This window comes from Prionailurus viverrinus, chromosome A1 (assembly GCF_022837055.1).
Source record: "Prionailurus viverrinus isolate Anna chromosome A1, UM_Priviv_1.0, whole genome shotgun sequence".
In the NCBI taxonomy this organism is placed as follows: Eukaryota; Metazoa; Chordata; class Mammalia; order Carnivora; family Felidae; genus Prionailurus; species Prionailurus viverrinus.
The window spans coordinates 105,159,614-105,182,667 of NC_062561.1; the positions used below are offsets into that span (position 1 = coordinate 105,159,614).

The 23,054-nt window shown below is 44.3% G+C and overlaps 2 protein-coding genes and 1 long non-coding RNA gene across 16 annotated transcripts in view; 1 reads left to right on the forward strand and 2 right to left on the reverse strand.

Annotated features, from left to right (window-relative positions):
• The window catches only part of MARCHF3 (membrane associated ring-CH-type finger 3), a 150,428-nt gene extending 148,812 nt beyond the window's left edge, over nucleotides 1-1,616 (reverse strand). For both annotated transcript variants that reach the window (XM_047867001.1, XM_047867011.1), the window contains exon 1: nucleotides 1,392-1,616. The gene's annotated coding sequence lies outside the window, so the exon portion shown is untranslated. The remainder of the gene's footprint in view (nucleotides 1-1,391) is intronic.
• Nucleotides 1,617-1,831: 215 nt separating this feature from the next.
• Nucleotides 1,832-23,054, forward strand: part of LOC125162014 (uncharacterized) — a 184,841-nt gene continuing 163,618 nt past the window's right edge. For 9 of the 12 annotated variants that reach the window (XR_007150868.1, XR_007150867.1, XR_007150874.1 and 6 more), the window contains exon 1: nucleotides 10,004-10,094. The gene's annotated coding sequence lies outside the window, so the exon portion shown is untranslated. Of the gene's footprint in view, nucleotides 2,148-8,937; nucleotides 9,024-10,003; nucleotides 10,099-23,054 lie in introns of those variants that run through there. The other 3 variants (XR_007150864.1, XM_047852557.1, XM_047852532.1) reach the window with 3 other exon arrangements.
• Nucleotides 3,941-21,017, reverse strand: LOC125162067 (uncharacterized). 2 transcript variants are annotated; one of them, XR_007150883.1, is made up of 3 exons: nucleotides 20,895-21,017; nucleotides 4,233-4,402; nucleotides 3,941-4,115 (listed from the first exon to the last, which is right to left on the reverse strand). It is a non-coding gene; the product is annotated as an uncharacterized LOC125162067 (long non-coding RNA). The 2 variants fall into 2 exon arrangements; XR_007150884.1 differs by lacking the exon at nucleotides 20,895-21,017 and adding an exon at nucleotides 8,732-8,798.

Sequence of the window (23,054 nt, forward strand, 5' to 3'; positions counted from 1 at the left end):
GCCGGCTGGCGGCTGCTGGGCTGTAAAACAGGAACTCGGAATCTGCACCGAGTGGTATTGAACTAAATGCTCGTAAAGTTCATGGACATACACTGACCCAGACAGACCCACGCAGATTCAGACATGCACACACACACACACACACACACACACACACACACACACGCACACACACACACTGATCATACACTCCATAGATCAGAGGGTCCATCCCTCCACCCAGGGCAAGTTCAAGGCTGTTTCCCCCTCCATATATTTCTATCTCATTCACCCATCGATTTTACACACACACGCACATCTACATATGCATATTCAAGCATGAACAGTTATATATCTCAACGTTTTGGTATATTTTCAAAGACAATTTTTCCCCCAAATTGTGCTTCCAAGTCTCTAGTACACTCCGGAAGCTCTCATTCACATCAAATAAGAATGACAAGAAAATATTACATTTAATTCTATTTGGTCCACACATAATATAAAGGACATGTATGCACCTGCCCTCAGAAAAACCAGCTGCTTTTAACCCTTATCATTAAAACAGAGAAAAAATATCCCAGACTGGGTCACAAACGAAGTGTCAAATTTAACCTTGAATCCTCTGTTGTCAGTTCCTGTCACAACTTCATCGCTTAAAACACACACAACCGACCAGCCTGGTGGTCCCTTTCACGGTTTCGTCTTGGATTCTCCCAGGCTCCCTGCACTGGGACAGACAGCAGCTCCCCGCCTGGTCCTAACGAAGTCTTTCCGACACACCTTGCAGGTGATGTGGAGGTCCGAGCACCTCTTGAGGGACGCGGATACAAGTGCTAATAGAAAGTAATTACTTTACCAAAGTTTAATATCCATGCTGTCAATTCCTTTCAGTAATTGCAAAGCACTGAAGCCCCTGTTACAGAACCTAGATGGTCGCTTAAGTTCTCTGACCGCTCAAGACCCACCCCGAACACGATGGTCCCTGGTTCAGGCTACGGATAGGACACTGTCGCGCCGCACCGCCTCTGGCGCTGGTTAATTTTTCAGAAACCCGTCCGCAAGCCATCTAGGAACTGTTGTCCGTACACGACAGGGCACCGAGGCCGCCCCCAGCGCGCGTGTCGTCGCCGCAGAGGGCCAAGGGACGCGTCCCCAGGCCCCACCTAATGATGGCAATTACAACATGCCAAGTTCGTGAGAACGCAGAGCCGCGTCCCGGACCGAGTTGCGACTCTCCGAAACAAGTTCGGGAGTGGGGATACTAGCAAGGAGTAAATCCCGCCTGGCCCTGACCTCCCCACAGCCGCCAAGCTAGGACCGACGCACCGACGCCCGCCAGGACCCGTCCAGTCCCCCCGCTCGCCGAACAGCGCCAAGAGGAGCCCTCGCTCGCCTTGCGCGCGGCCACTCACCCTCCTCGCCGAGTCCCGATCACAAACCGACGCCCCTGCAGAGGGTCCTGAATCCCAAGTTGCCCCGAACCGGCGACCGTTCTGGCCCTAGCGGACCCGGCACACTGGTTCGGGAAGGCACCTCCGAGGGAGCACGACAAGCCCGGCGGGCGCCCCGGCTCAGCAGCCGCCCGAACGCGTTGACAATTCGTGGACCAGCTTAGCGAATGAGGCGGACCGCGGAGCTGAGGCTACCCGGCTCTGGAGGGAGGCGGGGCCGCGCGGCGGGCGGGGCGGAGCCAGCCCTGGGCCAGCCCGGCGGGGCGGGGCGCCTTCCGCGCGTGACTGGCGGAGCCCACAGCCAATTGCGGCGACTCCGGGAATCCGGGCGGCCGCGGGCAGTGCCGAGCGCCCGGCTCCGCCCCGCGCCGCCGTCCAATCGCCTGCGGCTGAGGGCTGGCTCTGAGACGCGCTGGCGGCGGGGAAGTTGGCTGCGGTGGGGTGCCTGGGCTGCGGGCTGGTGCTGTCGGGGTAGCTGCCCCGCGACCCGGGTGCCTCGGGAGGGAAGTGGCGGCCCCGGGAGGCCCCTGCCTTAGAGAGGTCTGGGGCCGTCCAGAGCCCCAAGAGCCGCAGCGTGTCGGCGCGCTGTGAAGCGAGAAGCCCAGCCGCAGCGCGGACCGACTCCGGATTGACAACGCCCACACCTGGTGTCCGCGGGAGGCGCCCAACTTGGCGTCCCCAAAGGAGCCCCAGCGAGGAAACCGAGACCCAAAGAGGGTGAGTCCCGGGCCGCCTCACCCAGTCACCTTTGGAGGCCCGGGCCCGGAACTGGGAGCTCCGGGCTCCCTGGAAAAGGTTCTGGTTGCGGTTTGGTGGTTATCTTCAAAACAAAACTCCGACTCTGCGGGCCTCCTGGAAAGTTCATTACACGTCCCCTCCTCAGCCGTGCTTTCATACCAACAGCAGCAGCAAGAGGGAAGCCTACTGGCGCCTAGGCCCCCTTCCCGGCCCAAAGTGCCTAAGGCGCTTGGGCAGAGCCCGGGGGCTAAAGGGAGGCTCGGACGCTAGACGGCGCCGGAGGCCTCGATACCCAACCTAGGGTCGGGCTGCTCTGTCGGGGGACCTCGTAGCATGGCTCCTGCTGCTGTTGTTCCTTGGGTCCGCCAGAGGGCCAGGGCCGCCCAGTCCTCGCGAGCAGGAACGCCTCCAAGCGAGCCACAAGTGCCCACAATGCACGCTGTCGTCCCCTGCTCCTTCGGATGTTCCTGGACCAAGCTCAGAGACCTCCCTAGCGGCGGGCACCGGAGGATCCTGAGCTTTCTGGTCGGTCGCAGCTCAGTAGCCCCTCTGAGTAGGCTCTGTGGGCTCTGCCCTTCCTGGCCGGCCCGGTCACTTCTGCTCCTTTTGTTGGCAGGGATGCCCTTCACCCTGTGTTTAAGCCCTTACCTTGGCTGAAGTATACACATACACGGAGCTGTAGGTATAGAGTCAAAAAGCAACGGGGTTGGGTGTTGCTTTCCAGGCTGAGGCCTAGAACGTTAGCAAGCTGTAGACCCATAGCTTTGGGTGCTGAGCGGCCAATGGGTGCCTGGAACTGCACCTGGCATAGGTAGGCACTCAAACCGTGTTAGTAAAATGAACTTACGCGTAGTAGGAAAAGGGTCAACCCTGACACCTTCATCATTGACCATTGGCTCCCTCAGATTCACAAGTCCTGAAGGTTTTAGTTTCTTGTGCGTGAGGGAGTATGGACTATTACAGGTGTTATTTCGGTAGCTGCTTGACCCTCCTGATGAGGGTCATTGGCAAGAAGGAAGGCAAAAGGCCTGTAGCTGGAAAGGAATTGAAATGGCCACTCCAGCAGGGAAGGCTACAGCTCTGAGGTGGGCTCTCTGGCCTGGTTTGAGTTTCAACTTGTGTCTATTCAGCTCCCTGTCTCAGCCAGGAAAGGTCCCTAAGACAGGTTGTCAAGCAAGAAAATCAGGCTCTGGACAGTCCTTAGTAGGCCTTAAAAACCGATTTGGATTGCAGAAATTACTCATTTAGTGAATCAAAGGACTGGTGTAGCCAAGGGAGTCCAGCCCATTCCATGGTAAGCAGTTGTTTACCATACTGCTGACTGGCTTGAGAGAATGGCCTTTGCCCACAAGGAATGAGCTGTAGACCAACTGAATGGAATATACACCAGATCTCTGCCTAGGTTGGGGTTGGAAGATAAGGGGAAAAGTATATTTCCTTGGATTCCTTACCCCACCCCACCCCCCAACTCCTGTCTATAACTAGAGGAAAAGTTTGCCAACAGTGTTTATCATGTTAACACCCTGTGAAGGTTTTTCACAGATGCTAGTGAGTATTTTAAAAATCACCTTGGTAATAGGAGCTAAACATTGGCTGTTGACTGTACATGCTATAGTATTTGTGTTAGATGATGAAACAAGGAAATAGGAAGTTTCTTTTTAGGAAATAAGAACTAGATGGGTGACTTCCATTTCCTGATTTCCAGGGTTTTCCATCTCTTTGTTCCATACAGACATAATTGCCATGGGGTTTTGGACAAGTAACTGGTTTTATTTTCCTTTATGGAGTGGATGGCATTTAGAGACAGCACTTCTAGACTACATTCGTATTTCCATACCATCTTCTGTTGTAATTGGTGTTTGATAGCAGTTTGTCACTCTGGCACAGACTTAATCCTTTGGCTGTCGTTCTCCCAGTGATCTCTTGAGTTTGGGCTGTCCCCGTATTCTACAAGGGAAAAAAAATGAGATTTACTTGCATAAGAACTCATTGTAGTCCTATCTGTATGAAATAAACAGAAAACCAGGGAAATCTAGACACAGAAGACACTTGCTTAGTACTAACCTATTTCAGTGAAGACAATTCCTTTCCTTCAAAAGGATGAAGAAGTTTGTGGAATGGCTTGGGAATGAGAAGACTGAGTTGAGGCCATGGAAGCTGGGCTGGTCCTTTTGTGGATGGTGAACAAATTTCCCTTCAGGCACTGTCACCCATCTCTGACTGAAACATTCTGACTGAAACAACATTTTGGAGCCTTGTAAATTTCAGCAGGATGTGACTGATAGGAGCCCTGGGTTCTAATCTGAGCTGTGAGTGCTCCTGGCAGTCACTTAACCTCTGTTTACCCCTGCTTCCTCTCCATAAAACAGCAGTGGCAGAATTGACCCACTCTGTTTAGCTGCTTAAGGGGGACACTGTGACAGCGGTTAAAAAGCACTGCCAGTTCATGCCATTTATAGCAGTAGCGATTGTTGAAAAGGAGAACAAAATGATGTTGAAATAGGAAAACAGTGTGGTCTGAACAGTTCCTCTCTACACTTGGAATTTCTCTTCATTTTAATCTCGTTAGATTATTGTCCTTTTATTCCATAAATGGAAATGACGGAAAAGGGTCCTCACAGTCCTTGTTCTTTGATTACCTTGTTCTTTGATTGTCCTTGTTCTTTGTTTTGGGAGCTTTGCTCAACTGAATAGTGTTTTTCCCTATTTTCCGTTTCCACCACCTCTCTCATCATGTATTCACTTTGAAAATTATTCAGAAATTGAACGGGCTGAGCTAAAGACCTTAGCAAAGAAATGCAATCAGAAGCAGCAGATTCTAATACCAGCCCTGCCATAGGTTCGTTCTAGGACTACAGGCAAGCCATTAACCTGAGTTTTCCAACTACAAAACAGCAATCCTTCTGATTAATTTCACAGAAAGAAGAGATAACTCATGATAAGGCACTCTGAAATATTAATTCCCCTAGAGAGGACAAGATATCTTGTAGGTGATTTTGCAAACTCAAGTATGGTGTTAGTTTGTCCACAACTAGGAGCTATTTTTGTAACAGAGAGATTGCTCTGGCACAAGGTCTGCAGCCAGGGTGATACCACCCACAAAACAATGATATCTCATGTGTTTAAATGATATTGCAGGCACCCCCTGTCAAAGTTCTATTGCCTCAGGTCCAACCAAGGAAAAATGTGATAACAGAAATGTGTGGGAAAGGGAAGCCTCTGTTGTACCCAAACTTGGGATTTCCTCATGCATGCCCTGGAAAAAAATCTACACTGAACTTGTTAAAAATGGATGCCACCGAGTGAGGACAACTCTGATGAAAGGCTAGAATGATCTAAGGAAGATGGCCTGGTACATAAAACTACACACATTGGTCAGAATGCCACCAGAAGAGATTAAAAAATACCGTTAATTTTAAAACTTCAGAATGAGTAACACTGAGGAATTTGGAAAGGGAGGGTCATGTACTCAAGAAGGAAAAACAGACTCCTAACCTAAGTTAAAAATAAGAACAGCAGGGTGTTCTGAGAAACAGGACAAACAATATGGGCTGAAGAAACATGATCGACTGAAGGTTTTATTTCCTTTCCGTTGCTTCCTAACTTTGAGACCTCGGACAAGGTGCTTAGCTTCTCTGAGATAATTGGGGTGGCGGTGAAGAATGTTGAGTTTTTTCTGCTTAGCTTATTATGAATCTCAAGCAAGAATCTCTGTGTAACTCTTAGCACAGGGCTGGGCTCATACTGGTCCTTCTGCTGATAATAACAATGCCTCATATTTATTGACACTCACTATATGTCCTGTGCTGTTCCATACTTTTCCATCTAATTACTCACTTGATGCTCACAATCAGCCCCTAACGTTGCTACTGTCTTTCCTTCCTCAGAGTTGCTATCTATGTGGAAGGACTGTTCTAAGATTTATATTCTTCTATGGACTAAAAGTCAGCAGCCTCTTTTAGTAATAGTATTTGCAACTAGCATTGCCTGTTTTCCTACGGAAAGGGCTAATCCAGTCTTGCCTGGTACCTCAATTAGGCTGCATTGAGCACTTGGTAACATACAATAAAGCGAGTGACAGTTTCCGAATTCAGGACAAAAATGGCCACAGAAAACAAATGGTGCTTCAAAACTCCAAACCACTTCCAGGTCTACGACTATAACCTCCTCAGTTTGGGCTTCCAGACAGTGTGCTCATCATCTGGATTTGGGGTTTAATGAAAGTTAGTTCCCTTGAGGCAGCAATGTGGGAACAGTAACTGGCTAAAGAAGGAGAAGAATGGATTATCCTTAAGAAATGAATTGTATCATTAGTTATTATGAATGCCCCAAATTATGACAGATTCATGTGTAAGTATGCCAGGGAAAAGTAGCCGTGAGCTATAATACACACAATCATTTATTACCCAAGAGAATTTAGGTGCTAATGTGGATGGTTTTGCATCTGTGAGATTCTGAAACCCACAAAGGATTCCAAGATATAAAGCCAAATAAACCATAATACAGAGGGAAATGATTTTGATTATGTAACATTTATATATAGCATTTCATTTTACATTTTCAAATTGCTTTTCAGTCATTGGTTTATTCTTCATAGCACACCTGGGGAGTATATCCATGCTGTTATCCTCTGTTCACAGCTGAGGCGACTGAGACTGAAGGCAAAGTGTTTTGTCCAAGCGCACAACAGGGGCAGGGTGAGAAATCATGTATTTATTCAATCACGGGTCTATTCAGCACCTCTCCTTGGCAAGGTACCACAGTGTGTGGCGTATAGCGATGGGTACTGCATGCGTGGTCCCTGATGTGCAGGGAGTCTGCTGGGGCAGTAAGCGTTTTGTGGATGGTGTCTCCAGGAGTGCTCTAGCCAGCAAGGACCAGGGTTTAGAGGAGGAGAAGGTGAGTCCCCTCACATTCCCGGAGACAGTGGGATTTGAGACCCTTGAGAGATGGGTAGAATTTTGGCAAAGAGAAGCTGAGGGTGGTGTGAATGCCAGAGCAAGGAAGGTGGGCACATTCAAGGTGTATTGGAGAATGTTTGACCACAGCAGGACGTTTGTCAAAAAAGGGCTGGTGAGGAGAAAGCAGATTTTCCAGCACACTGAATGCCCAGCTAAATATATAGATTTTAGCCTGTGGGCAATGAGAGCTCGACTCCTCTCTGACTTCTTCCATTCCCTCATTATTCTAACACGCACTGAGTGCTAATATACCCTTAGTCTCCAGATGTTTTCTCATACACTGGCTTTTCTAACCTTCACAGCATTCCAACGAGATACATATTATTTTTCCTCCTTCAGTGGATGAGAAAACTAATGCATTTGGAAATTCAGACTTGCCCACCATTATGGAGCTCATAACTGACAGATGTGGAATTTGGAAGTAGGACTTTTGACTTCCTCATAGGTGTTTGTGGGAAGAAGGGTGCAGATTCTGGACATTGTATTCACAATGCTCATCTAATAATATGCCCTCCACCCTGGCTCAATGTCTTTCCAGAAAGGAAAAGTAAATGGAAGAAAAATAAAATTAATTTCTTAGCATGTAATTTATTTTATTTCTAAAGTCAGCTGCAGGTCAGTAAGAAAGACAAAGACAAATTGTGCTCTACGATTGATAACAAATGTCTGCATTTTGATAACTTTAGTGTTGTCAGTATCTTTAATATATTCGGATCTCAGCTTAGTGTTTCCACTAAGCCAGAATCTCTCTCTGGAGTTGGTCAATTCGGTCCCTAATCCTTTCCCCTTAGCATGCAACCTAACCCGTTTATTGTAGTGCCCTATGAGGTCTCCATCTCAGCTTGAATTTCGCCCATTAAGAAATAGCTTTTTCTCTTCAGATACAGGCTACTAATTAGCATTTTTACTGTTTAATCATCTGGGCTAAAATACAAGTGAGAGAAGTATTATTGTTAATCCAAAAATGCTTAGAAAGGAAACCGATTGCTTATTTAAATCTTCCTATAAAGAAATAAAGAGATGCCCTCAAGGGGTGGGTGAGATGAGAAAACTTAGGTGACATAAAAATTAAAACTGAAAATTTTAACATTTGTGAAATAGGGCACTTCTTATTGATCTGGTATTATGGAAGAGTGGGTTTTTTCGTTTTGTTTTTTGTTTGGTAAATTCCTGTCCGTGACCAGTCAGAGAAGTTTTCCTCTAGAGCAAATACCTAAATACCTGCAACAAATGACAGGCCACTGTTGACCCTATATGTGAAGAAAAACAGGAAACCACTAAAACGGAATATTTCAAAATCCTAAATCTAATGTGTAACATTCTCCTTGTCTCTCAACCCTCTAGTGCCTTGTTTGGCTTTGCCCGGATTGTATTTTATGACCCGGGTTATAGAGAGATCCACAAATAAGTGGTTAAGTGTTTTTCCATGTTTTTTTTTTTTGTTTTGTTTGTTTGTTTCTTAAAGAAGTTGAAAGAAAGTAAAGTTAACATGTAAGGATCATTAAATTTCATCTAAGATCTTAAGGATTCTATGTGAAAGATAAAACAAGCACTGGACCAGAAAACTGTATCTGATTTCTCTCCTCTCTTAAAATGCCATACCTTTTTCCTGTGCTTTGTAGGAGAGCAATGGGCTGGGACAAGATGGTCTCTGTTTCACTGAGGAAAGTGATAAAACTAATCCATGTTGTCTTGGCTTCTAGATCTGCAAAGCAGGGATGCTTACCTTGAGATACAGAGAAAACAGAACTTTGAAAGACTCAGAGGAAATCATACAACTGATTGTAACCATTTGCATCTCTTCACAGAGGAAAAATCCACAATACATACATCTGGGGACTTTCCATATTGATGGAAGAAAGTGTTCAGGATACCTAAGTGAATCCCATTGAAGGCATGTATTAGCATTAATTTCTCCTAACTATTAAAACTGAAGCTAACGTGGGTTCTTTCTCAAGACGTGCAGCAAAAATGCTGAAACTCTCAAAGATGATTGAGGCCAAAACATGCCAGAATTAACCTTGTTTAAAAAACAAAAACTATGCGTAGTAGATAACTTTCCCAACCAATAAGACTGAGGCTCTTTTCACAGGAGCTTCTGAATTCTGAACAAGGTCTAATGGGATATTGCAGGGAGCAAAATACTGTGTGAGAAGTTAATGACATTTCATCTTGATGTCTGGTGAAGGCCAATTTAGGATGCGTCTGGAAACAGGCATGTCAGCTGACTAAACCCTGGGAGTCTTTGTGGGGAGGTTGTTGGTCTTGTCCTGGGTAAAGGACCCAAGGTCATTGAGTTATAGCATCTCAAGGTACTTTTCATGGCCTCTGCAGTAATCACTACAGTATTATCCTCAGGTATAAGTACTCAGTAAATATTTGTTTGATAGAATTTAATTGTTAGCAGGTTCTGAGCTTAACCAAAGCAGACAACTGCCCTTGGAAATACAACCAATCTCTCAGAAGTCCAAAGAGAAAAGAGCATAGTCAAGGTCGAGTGTCCCCAGAAAGGTCATGCTTGCTTAGAATTCATAGCTCAAATCAGCTGTGGTGGGCATGAGGGCACTAATTCTTATTCAGAGTCAAAGAAACTATTCACTTGCAAATGAATTGGAATATGTAATTGGACCTGGCCCCTGAAAGTTTTGTGGCCTTTTCAAAGCAAAATGGAAAAAGGGAAAACTATGGCTGTTTTCTGACTCCCTTTTCCAAGAACCTGAAAATATATTACAAATGAGTTCTTAGTTGTGGGTCACCATCCTTGCAAGACCTGTCTTTGGTTCCAAGGTTAGAAACTCTTCCTCTGCCTCCCGTTCTCACCGATCCCCAACTTGAGCTAGGTCTCAAAGTCTCATTTTGACCATATATTCTTTCAGCCACGTGGGGGAGGATGAGAAGAGGTTAAATATAGCCATGGAAAAAACAACCAGCAGACTAGAAAGCACCTTCAGGCTTAACATCAACAGTGAGTATGTAGCATCAGCTTACAATCTTGTGTGAACACGCATGAATTTTTTCTAAGAATGTTTTTCAGAAGAGTGTGTTTTTTAGATACAATCTCTAAATTGCATTATGAATGATAAATGAGAAGGTTAACAAACTATACTTCAGGGCTGTTTTACATATTTGCTGCAATGATTAGCTCTATGTGAGTATAGATTATGTCACTTTATTAGTCTTGCTGGAAAGGGAGAACCACTGTACTTTGGTGTTGGGAAAGTATCTTTGAGATGATGACGAAGATTGCAGGAAAGGCTTGGGTTTATTTTGGAATTTGTTTCATTTTAAAAGACTGTGACTAGGTCTTCATACCTGTCTAATAAGCATGCATGTAACATTTTTGTTTGCTGAGTGCCTTTCAGCCCCCATTAGTCTCCACAATACCCCTTGAGGGTGGGTCAGTATTACTGCCAACAGTTTACATTTGAGGAAGTTTAAGACACAAAGGGATTATGTGATTTGTACAAGGTCACCCAGCATGCAAGCCTAGCTAAGAAAAAATGACTGCAAAGCTCTTTCCAAATAAAAAGTGCCTTATAAATGTTAGGTAGTATTAATGGGCATGATCCCAGGATGAGTAAAATACTCTCTAGGAGTCAAGTGCTCATACATGCTTTATATGATTAATTCTTTTAACCTCAGGGCAACTTTTGATATAGGAATTCTTGAAATTGGCTATGCATCGGAAGCATCTTTATAGCTTTTAGAACCTGGATCCCTACCCAAGCTTAGAATCATACTCTGGGAGGCGGGACCCAAATAATTTGTGTCTTGTAAAGCTCCACAGGGGATTCTGATGGTCAGCCAGGGTGGAGAACCACTGTCCTAGACAGACGATAATAATAAACTCAGACAAGCCAAGAGCAACAAGAAAACACCGTGGAGTCCATTTAGGAGAAAAAGTCTAGCATCTTCCAGGCTTGTGTTTACCTACTTTGCCACTATTATTAACAAAGGAACTACTTCCATGAAAAAAACTGTAGGATCCATGTATGGAGTTCCAGGAAATAGCGCCAAGATTAAACTTTATTTAAGAACCACCTGTGTTTGTTATAATTTACTGGGTAAACTTATGGGGACTCTCCTTGTGTTATTACTGCTTCCACTCTAATATTTTTATTTGGAGTACCTTGTATTATAATCGACAGTAAAAACCTCTGATATCTGCCCATTTATCCATCTTTCAAACATTTATTGAATACTTGGCATATGAGATTACGGAATGAAAATAATGTTCTTTGTCCATAGGAGTTTATCATCAAGTGATAAAACAGACCCAGGCCAAACAAACGGAAACCCTCTAGTACTAAGCCATACATACTAAATGACAGTCAAAGTCTACATGAGGCATTATAATTGCTAAAATGTTGTAACAACCCAAATGTCATTGATTTAAAAAATAAATACAACATAGTGTATCCATACGTCGGACTGTTAACAATAAAATGGAATGAAGTACTGATGTGTGCTAAAACATGGATGAACTCTGGAAAAAATGTGTAAAATGAGAAAAGCCAGTCACAAAGAACCACGTATTGTAGGATTCCAGTTACATGAAGCTTTGTGAATAGGCAAACCTATAGAGATAGAAAGTAGATTAGGATTGCGTAGGGCAGGGGGAGGACAAATGGGAAGGCACTCTTAATGGGTACAGGATTCCTTTTTGGGGTGATTAAAATGTTCTAAAATTGTGATGACTGCACAAGTCTGTACTAAAAAACATCACATTGTACACTTTACATGGGTGGATTGTATGGTATGTGAGTCATATCTCAATAAACCATATATACACATATCTATGGTGCTTTATGAGCTTGGAGGAGACAGTGATTGATTTGGGTTGGAAGAAAGGGTGGAAAATTTCCTGGAGGAAGCTGCAATTGAATTGAAACAGAAGGGTGATTTTGTAAGATGGAAGGCTCCAAGATGCGAAATGATGGTTTTTTAATGCAAGGGTAATTTATCTGGAATCAGTAGGAATTAGGATACATGAATGATACACTATATAGAGGCTAGATGCAGGGCTTTTACTATGATGCTGAATTCTCTCGTTTGGTCTTCATTTCTGTGGGCATTGGAGAGCCATGATGGGTTTGTGAGTGATCCGATTTGGCCTGTGATTTGGAAGGATAATTGGAGGTGATGATAAGATGGATGGGAGATGGGGTGGGAGGCCAGTGAGCAGGGGAGACCATTTAGGAGACTGGGCTTTTGCAGTACATAGGTAAGAGACGATAAATCCTTGAACTATGGCGGCAATAGCAGTGAGCACTGAAACAAGGAGACCGATTATAGGAAATGCTTAAGAAGTCAAATCTTAAAACTTGGTGGTGTTGGGGAGTAGGTAAGAAGACACAAGATACATACAACACTTATTTTATTTTATTTTATTTTATTTTATTTTTTCTTTTCTTTTCTTTTCTTTTCTTTTCTTTTTTTTTAAGTTTATTTATTTACTTGGTGGCAGGGTGGGAGGGGGAGGAGCAGAGAGAGAGGGAGAGATAGAATCTGAGGCAGGCTCCGTGCTGTCAGCAGAGGGGCTCAAACTCATGAATTGTGAGATCATGACCTGAGCCAAAACCAAGAGTCAGACACTTAACCAACCGAGCCACCGAGGCGCCCCTATTCTGTTCTGTTTTTTGAGAGAGAGCATGTGCCCATAAGCACACCTGTGCAAGCATGGGGGAAGGGCAGAGAGAGGGAGAGAGAGAATCTTAAGCAGGGTCCATACTGTCAGAACAGAGCTGGGATGCAGGGCTCAATGTCAAGACCGTGAGATCATGACCTGCACTGAAATCAAGAGCTGGACATTTAACCGACTGAGCCACCAAAGCTTCCAGTATTTTAGACCACACCAGGGCCTGGGTACTCTTTTATTAAGTGACTTAGAATCATAATGCAAAAACTATTGTTAACACCAAGCAGATAAATTGTAGCTCTTTAACAACTTGTCAACAAGGGTTTGATTACAGAGCCTCCAATTTCTTAACAAAGAAATATATATTGTGAATAAAAGGATGGATTGAAGAGAGAAATGCTAACCATTTTTTAAGCTCTTTGGAATCAGACCTTCCCTTGTTGGAAAGAAGCACTCCTTTATGGCCTACTCTGAATGACTAAGTATTTGCCTCTCGCTCAGATAGCTTCCCTAGAAACCCTTACTTTGGTGTGAGCAACTTAGATTTACTGCCAGGGCAACACCTCTCATCCAACGCCCACGCTGCCTCTTGGCTTGGTGCTCACCAGCAGGTGTTCATAAGCAGCATTTTGTTTTGCTTCTAATAAGAGCACAGTCTCAGAAAAGTATGGGCCGAATGTACCACACATTAGAACTTTCGCTTACAAGTGTTCACAAAGGGGAGATCTGAAACTGTGGGAGTCTTTAGGATCAGGAATACAAAGACTGCCTTTTCCCTTAATCATGCCAGGCCACACCTGTGTTTTCCATAAGAAGGAGGGGTAGCCAGATCCTGGGCAAGGTCAAATAGAGACAGTCTTTCCCATTGCGTGGCAGTGCATTCCCTGAGAATCTGTCATGGCCTTCTCCATGGGCTCTGGAAGGTGTTGGCAATGACGTTGCCTGCTGCTAGCCGAGTTTGGGAATAGCATCCCTGACAAGTGCCGTATGTGAGTTTAACCAAGCAGGAAACACCATTTAGAACACCACTTGCTGAGATGTGGCTCTTTTCTGTGCCTGTCAGTGAACAATGACTACAACAAACCCTGTTCAATCACAGTTGTTAGCAGAGCTAATTACAGCCGTCTCGGGTGGGAGCAATCCCAACAGATGCCTCTAAGGGACTTCCATCACAGGTTCAAACATTGGCTTTGCAGGTAAGCAATGGAAACAGGCCCCTTGGGGGGCCTTTAAACAACAGTTCTCTGCAACTCTGAACATGGATCCGTCTTCACTCTACAGTTGGCAAGGGATTGTTTCAAAAGAGAACCGCCACCAAAAACGAAGGAGGAAAGGGACGTTTAAAGCCAGTAGGGTAAATGTTTTGGATTAAATGAGAGCAGAACTGGGTATTATTCCTTGGGCCGTCTTTGAGTCACTGCATGATTTGATGGAGGTCACTTCCCCTTTCTGGGCCTCACTGTTCTCATCTCAGAAATAAAGATAATAATACTGGCTCTATTTATATCACAGATTGCTGAAAGAATAAAATAAAACAGTTTAAAAAAATAAAAGTTGGGGAAAAATAGAAAATGCCATACAACTCTAGGTAGTGTAACTGTTATTCCCCTTCTCCTGTTCTACATTTTACTCACAAGTGATGAAAGGGAATAAGAAAAAAAAAAAAAATCTGTGCTATTGCAGAATCTTAGACTTTAGTTTCCTTTTTTTTTTTTTTTTTTTTTACATTTATTTATTTTTGAGAGAGAGAAGGAATGTGAGTGCAGGAGGGGCAGAGAGAGAGGAAGACATGATCTGAAGCAGGCTCTGCACTGTGAGCACAGAGCCCAATGTGGGGCTTGAACTTACGAACCATGAGATCATGGACTGAGCTGAAATCAAGAGTCGGCTGCTTAACCAATTGAGCCTCCCAGACGCCCCTCAGACTTTAGTTTCTGATGCCTCTGAGTGGCACTATGGTTTGCTCATCTTCAGATTTGCCTCGGAAACTCATCTTTAGTTTGAGGGGTTGGAGAAGACCCTGAGAATCTCAAGAGACCAAAACGCTGCACCCATCTAGTCTCATCTAAACTTCACTTGCTGCAGCCCGTCTTAAAGGCCTCCTCTCTCCATTTCCTGAGACACCTGATTTGGAAGGATGTCAGCCCTGCATGAGTCCCATAGTCAAACTGGGGCTCAAGAGGATACCTCCAGGACAGAACTGAAAAATTTTAAGGTGTGCTGAATCTGTCTTAATCTGGGTCTCTAACTATACTCTTGCTCCTGCTAAAAATCTCAGCATACTTCTAACCAAGCAAGGCATGTCTACTTATCTGATGGTGCTGTCAGGGATAGAAAAGGATCATATTACGGACTTGGCAGAGAAGAAAAAGATTTATTTCCAATGGTTGAAGATGTATCTTTTCCAGATAGGCAAAATCAGTCAGAACACTAAAAAATACCAATAGAAAGTGATCATGTTTTGTGAGCAGGAGAAACCATTCTTGACTTCACAACAATAAGGAACATTTATAAGGATCCCAAATCCATGGTTTAAAAAAAAAAATGACAACAGGGTGCCCGCGGGATTATCAGACTCTTGCTTGCCCCCTTAGGGTGAGGCGACATCTCCATTTAAATGAACTCCTTACATTCAGTGTTTCAGTTTCCTCCTTTCCCTTTTCTCCTCCCAATCATTATCTTTGTTTCAATGTTCAGCATAACGAAAAAGTCTAAGTAGGGAATTGCACATAATTGTAGGCTCTCTGCACCATTGGCAAAGTGATGCTTCTTCTTCCGTATTTGTAATTATCTGTTCTACTCTTACCTACTCCTGGAAAATGTATGGAGAATGACAGCAGTATCCTTTATTTCTCTTGAAGGCATTCTTGGGTCTCACTTGGTGTATAGGTTATAGAACATACCAAGAAATGTAATAATTGCATTTTTATGTAATCACACATATACAAATAGAAAATACCATTTTATTTATTAAAATTTTTTTTTTAATGTTTGTTTATTTTTGAGGGAGAGAGAGACAGAGAGTGAGCAGGGGAGGGGCAGAGAGCGGGAGACACAGAATCCAAAATGGGTTCCAGGCTCTGAGCTGTCAGCACAGAGCCCAACGCTGGGCTCAAACTCACGAATCACAAGATCGTGACCTGAGGCAAAGTCGGGCGCTTAACACACTGAGCCACCCAGGCGTCTCTAGAAAATACCATTTTAAATGAATCGAGCAAAAGGGGGAAATAGATAATTATGTTTTAGCTATTATAGTTACTTGGTAGAGTAAAGAGGTTTAAAGAAAAAGATAAAATCCTTTGGTAACTCAAAGACTGTGATCACCCTGGACATGTTGCACCTGCCAGCTGGGAAGTTGTTTTATGCTAGTAGGTGAGAACTCCATTGCTTCTTTTGCCCTTGCAACCTTTTCTTTATTAAGGGCTTAGAGAAATGTGACATTGCTAAAAACTCTAACTTGAAAATGCTTCACAGAGCAGGATCCTTGCCAAATTTAAGAATCTTGCTAGTTTGCAAGATGAGAGCTGTCATGCAGAACAAAAGGCTGATACTAGAAGTCAGCAATCACAATGGGAATAAATCCCACAATCTGATTTCTGAATGTCTCAATCTCCTTCAACCTTAAAAGAGTGATGCTGGCCTTACTTTGGGATGACTTTACAAAGAGAACATAGGGGGAGGTGGAGTTAAATCCTGAAACTTAGCTCCTCTGGCAGTTCCTTCCCAACTTCTAACAGCTCTTTTTTACCAGGTCATGAATAGATGCCCGTTTTCGCTTCTTAGCATTACATTCCTAACAAAAAAACATATGACACTGCCTCACTTGCCTGGCCGAGGAATAAGGGAGTTTCTCAGCTGGCTCAGGTCACGATATCACGATTTGTGGGATTGCACCCCATATTGGGCTCTATGCAGACGACAGTGAGGAGCCTGCTTGGGATTCTCTCTCTCCCTTGTATCTTTGCACCCCCCCCCCCCAATAAATAAATAAACTTAAAAAAAAAAAAGACGACTTGGGATCATTGCTGGGGGTCTTCTGTGCAATACAGTGCTGCAGTAAAGCCTATCAGGGTTTCCCAGCGGAGTTGGATTGTGTTGTTGAATTGTGAGTAGCACAATTAACTTGTATCCTCTCTCTTTCTTAGTGTTTCCAAATTATTAAGAAAAGCTTCAATTAATATTAGCCCTACCTTATTTCTAAGGGTGAAAGCTTTCCATCAGGAATAGTTCAAATATAACATTTTGGCATGAAGAAAGGATGCCTTTGCCACTCAGTGTGGGCCTTTGGCTGGATTCTTCCTATTGTGTCCAATCTTTTGGCTGGTGCTGCTCCTATGAGCTTTTCTTCTCCATGTTTTGTGTGATTTTAATGTTTCTCCCTTCTCCTGAAGCTTTATTCCTTCTATCCTTCATAACTCCAAAGGACTTTGGCTTTGGTGGTCATTCTTTTTGAACGTGAGAGGGGAGGTAAAATGCTGAACATCAGCGTCTAAATGAAAGACCGGCTAGATGAGACCATTGTCTGTTGGCTGTGCCTCACTGTTCATGGATTCCTGTTTAATAGAGAGATAGAAGATCTGTGTCCGGTGCAGGACTCTGGGTCCCAGTGTCAAAATATTTTGGTCTCTGTGGTGAACAAGAGCCCTGGGTCTGGTATGTGCATCTGTGGATGGGGATGGGTTGCCATGGTCTACTCTCCAGTATCAGAGTCACTCTCGAAGCCCCTGAACTACTGCCTAAATGCTTAGCTCTTCTAAGATAAGCTAAAAGTTATGGTACTTTCACAAATGGCTTGCCATTTTCGAGTATTGAGCTAATCGGTTAATCAGCTCTTCAGCTCTTCTGATGCTTTTTGTTCTCTCTCTCTTAATTGCCCTCTTTAAGCAAAATATGTTTGAAAACTTCCGGAAAGAGACACTCTACAGCCTTTTCTGCACCTTCCACTTCCCATCCTACTGCAAATTTCTTTCAGGCTATATCTTCTTCCTTTTCCCTACCAACATTTCTCTTAATAAGATTGAGTCATCATTTGTATTAGTTTCTTATTGCTGCTGCAACAAATTACCACAAACTTGGTGGTGTAGAACAATAAAAGTTTATTCTTTTATAGTTTAGTTCCGTAGGGCAGAAGAAGCCCTAAATCACTTTCACCGGGCTGAAGTCAAGATGTTGGCAACACATGTTCCTTCTGAAAGCTCTAGGGGAGAATCTGTTTGTCTTTTCTAGCTTCTGGAGGCCACTTGCGTTCCTTGGCTCATGACCCTTTCTTGTATCATCCCAGCCTCTTGCTTCTTTTGTCATATCTCATACTTCATCTTCTGTAGTTGCTCTGTCTCCCTCTTGCAGGGACACTCGTGGTTAGATTTAGGACCCACCTGCCATAATCCAGGGTAGCTTCCCTATCTTAAGATCCTTAACTTAATGGCATCTGCAAAGACCCTTTGTATATAAGGTAACATTCATAGGTTCTAGGGAATTAGGGCCTGGATACCTTTGGGGGGGCGTTATTCAGCCTAACACAGCATTGATATACTAATTTTCAAGTCCATTGTCATCTTCTTTTAATTCCTCATCCTAGCTCTTTTGACATTAGATACTGTCACCTAGTCTGGGGAAAATTCCCTTTTCTGACTGTCAAGAAATGGCTCTTCTCCACTGATGAGATAACTTTGTTGCTTATCTCTCCCTTTAGAATGCAAGCCCCTGAGTAGGACCCTTGGCTGTCCATCTGCTGCTGTGTCCTCACTGCATAGAATAGAGCGTGGTATTATCATATAATCAAAGGCAGCAAAGAATACAAATTAGATGACCTTTCCCCACTCGTCTTATTCTTTTTCTTCTCCTGGTTTTTCCTCTGTCCATATGGTCAAGTTTGGTATTTCCCTGGGCTTAGTCCTAGCTCACTTTTCTCTGCCCATGCTAGATGGATGCAGTTCCGGCCATATTATGGGGACTCTCGGATCTGCACCTCCAGCCCAAACCTCTGATTTGAACTTCCAACTTTAATCTTTACTGGATATCCCACAGGCATGGCAAATTCACCTTGTCCCACCTTTCCCATCCACCAAGCACAACCAAAAACTAACCTCCCTTCCTTTTATGCTCTCTGTCTCAAAGAAAAGTACGTGCTAGGATTTACCCAGTAGCCACAGCAAGACGGCTGGCGGTCATCTCAGACTTCATGCTGTCTTCTGCTCTCTCTCCCCCACACCTCTCCAGTCAGTCATGAAGATTTGTCAACCTCTCTCTGAAATGCGTCTTGATACCTCTTTCTGTCTAACTCCCGTTGCCCTGGTTCAAGTCCTCATTACTCCCATGAGTAGGACATAAATCAACTTAGAAACTGTTCCTCTTGACTTCTCTTGAATATGATGGAGTGACATGCTCTCAAACCTGCTGCGTGATCGATCATTACCAGCCATCCTTTCAGTCTCTGCTGAGTGGGCAGTGACTGATTTGCTCACCACCTCACCTTGGCTCCCCGAGCTGACTGGATCAAGGATGGGCACGTGATCCAAGGGTGGCTTCGGCGATAGTCCCAGCCAGCTGACACGACTTGGGTGGCTGCTAGTAAATAACAAGCCGAGTAAAATCCCTCTTTTGGGATTTCAGAATAACGAAGCTGGAGACTCAGACCCCTGTATTGCTGAACACAAGGATCAGCAGAAATGATGGGCACGGGCAAGCTGCAGTGATGAGAAAGCAGATACTGTGAGGAAGGAGGGGAGCTGGTGAGTCAGGAGGGGAAAGAAAGAGGCTGAGGCACCGTGTCAACGGTGCTGCCTCCGTTTCTGCGGCTCTCCAAGACTATTTCCTGCAGCCGGGCCCCACTGTGATTCTTGTTGTCAGATTTCCATGAGTTGCTGCATTATTATCAACAAACAGAACAACCCTAGTCTGAGTGAGCCCCTGCTTCCTGCAATAAATTGGCCAAAAGGATGTTTTCCAGTAAGCCCTTTTAATGTTGTATGAGACATCTGGAGAAAGCAACACTGTAACCAAGAGCAGCAATTGTTTATTCCACTCCTTTTTATTTCCTTTTATTGTTTAAATGTTTATTTTGAGAGAGAAAGTGAGAGAGAAAGTGAGAGAGAGAGAGAGAGAGAGAGGCAGAGAGAGAATCCCAAGCAGGCTCCATGCTGTCAGCACAGAGCCCAGTGCAGCGCTTGAACTCACAAACCGTGGGATCATGACTTAAGCTGAAGTTAGATGCCTAACTGACTGAGCCACCCAGGTGCCCCCCACTCCTTTTTAAAGCATTAGCTTAGGAAAAAAAAAAGTTTATATTGGTATTTACTTTGGAAGTGGGAGAATATTATGATGAGCTTCTTGAGTCAAAATTAGTCTTTATGTAAAAACAAATTGATGCCTGCAAACATAATTTCAGAAAGGAAAAGTATGAAAACAACTATAATAATTACTGAACATTGTCTAATACTTATCAACAGGGGGATAATCAAACTACCTATTAGATGCTGTGTTTCTAGATATCTACCTTTCTATTTTTCAGCTAGTGGAACAGAGGGTTTACTAAAGCCCTCCAGGATTCTTAGTCACATGACCACATTCCTGTCTCAAATGTGAATTAATAAGTAGATTGACAGAATATCTATAGGTAAAAAAACAACATTAGGCACATATAATCAATACTCTGAATGTGGAATACAATCAGAAAGCATCTTTATTTATGTCTCCCACTATCCTTATAAAATGTATTCAGTGGTGGGATTTCTTACTCTGTTCAGGATAAAAAATAAAAACTGTAGTAAGTGTCAGGATTCTTCCGAGTATTCTCAGCCAGCAGAAAGTCCTGTGGTCACTTTATTTTTATTTTTATTGTTTTAAATATTTACTTATTTTTGGGAGAGCGCAAGTTGGGGAGGGGCAGAGAGAAAGGGACAGAAGATCCGAAGAGGGCTCCCTGCTGACAGGCTGACAGCTGTGAGCCCAGTGTAGGGCTCGAACTCTCGAACTCACGAGTTCACGACCTGAGCTGAAGTTGGACACTCAGTTGCTCAACCAGCTGAGCCACCCAGGTGCCCCACCGTGTCCACTTTAAACTGTGGTTAATGTGTCTGTTGCTATGTCAAAAATCAAAAGTTAGTACTTGCTTTAAAGTTGTCTTACCTGCAGGGTAGTGTGAAGCCATGTGCTGGTGGGAAGCTGTGGAAGGGGAAGGCCTTCTTTCCTTGCTCCTGGAAGCTCTGGTTCTTGTAGAACTGGGATGGGGAAAGGCAGAAAACGTGGTCAGGGGCAGGAGTGTTGTCACTGAGTGGTGAAGTTGTGAGCTGGCTTCCAGCCTCCCAGGCCTGGTAGACATTTACAGTAGACATTTCACAGGGGCCTTTGCGGGGTTTTGGGAGATGTTTCACCTGCAGTTCCCTTGATTTCGGCACATGCACTCTCCATCTCAATAGCTGCTTGCTTCCTCAGCCCCAAGGAGCCTAGGATTCTATCCCTGCTTCTCTCCTGAGGCTCCCCCAGCCTGCCCTCTCTCACATTGGGCCCACATCTGATCTATTCTTCTGGGGAAGCTCAGAGCGATGGCAGGTCTACACTCCGCAGTCGGAGCGGCTTGCTAGTTCGTCTCTCACGTGACTTGCCAGCAGGGTGTTAGACCGCTGCGTTCTTTCTCCCTACTACCTTGGGACACACATCAGGCTTTCTGACGAGTCCCCCGCACGTCCCTTTCTCTTGACATTAGGTGACTGCAACCTTTTACTTTAGTGAGAAGTGAAAGAACACTTTACTTAAAAAAGAAAAACAAAAATCCTCCAGATATCCTGTCTTGTCAGTTTCCAGCAGTGTTTATGTGATGCAGTAACTCCTTTGGAATGTAACATCTACTGTTTTCATGGTGTGTCAGCCAACACTTTAACACCCTGAAAGTATACGGGTTTTTATTTACTTGTTTGAAATTCTTTTTTTTTTTTATTAATGTTTTTTATTAATTTTGACAGAGAGGTAGAGAGAGAATCCCAAGCAGGCTCCTTGCTGTCAGCAAAAAGCCAGATGTAGGGCTTGATCTCACCAACTGTGAGATCATGACCTGATCTGAAATCAAGAGTCAGATGCTTAACCAATTGAGCCACCCAGGCGCCCCTACTTGTTTGAAAATCTAATGTCAGAAATGTGTTGTTTGGATGAAGCCTCTGTACTTCCTGTACACCTATAGCCAGATGCTTATACTTAGGCAGGAAGTGCTCCGAAAGAACAAACTCCCAGGGTCTCTGGCCAGGCCATGGGTTCTCTTTTAGCTCAGCAGACTCTAAACTCTCGGAACTTCTCTCCCTGGTGACCCAGGAGAAGGATCAGCAACCCTAGGACACAGAGGACACATAGCTCTCAGGATGTCTGCAGCCACACAAATGGGCCGTCTTGCCTATGGCCCCCTTCCTCATTGGCCTTGAAGATGTGAATGTCCCACAGGGTTGCTGGAGAGTACTGCTGAGCTTAGCATGCTTGAGGACAATAAGGACCAAGGAGGATGGGATAGAGAGGCCAGATACCCCTGAAGGATCCTGAACCCAAAGGGCTTACTGTGGATGAGGGCAAGAAGTAAAGGAGGACATGGTTACAAGGGGGAAAAACCACATTACCTGAGGTCCCTCGCAGTGTAGACCCCAAATCTATTTGGCTGCATGTTCTTTACTCCAGGCACACAAAACCACCTGCAACTTTCTAAACATGCCATGCCCTTGCATATTCTTATTTTCCACATGCTGTTCCTTCAAATGGAACATGCTCCTTATTCCCAGCCCCACTCTATTGCTCCTATTCAACCATCAAATCCTAGTCTAATTTTATGTGAAGATTTCTTGCTACATTCCCCATCTGGCTGCCTTGCCATTTTATACATGTCTCAGTTCTAGCCATCACTGCTTTATTAACTTGCCTCTCCCTGCTCCCCAGGAGACAGTGATGGTCTAAGACATAGACTCATTCATTATTGTGCTCCCACCACCTCCCACCACCTGCCATCGTGCTTCAGTGTTGTAGGGACTTCTCTTAGATCTCTATAGCTGTGCAGCAATTGACCATGAACTTAGTAGCTTGAAACAACACACGTTTATCTCAGATTCTTTTTTTTTCTTAAGTTTATTTATTTTTGAGAGAGATTGAGAGAAAGTGGGGGACGGGCAGAGAGAGGAGAGAGAGAGAGAGAGAGAGAGAGAGAGAGAGAGAGAGAGAGAGAGAATGAGAGAGAGAGAGAATCCCAGGCAGGCTCTTCACTTTTCAGTGCAGAGCCCAATGCAGGGCTGGAACTCACGATCAATGAGATCATGA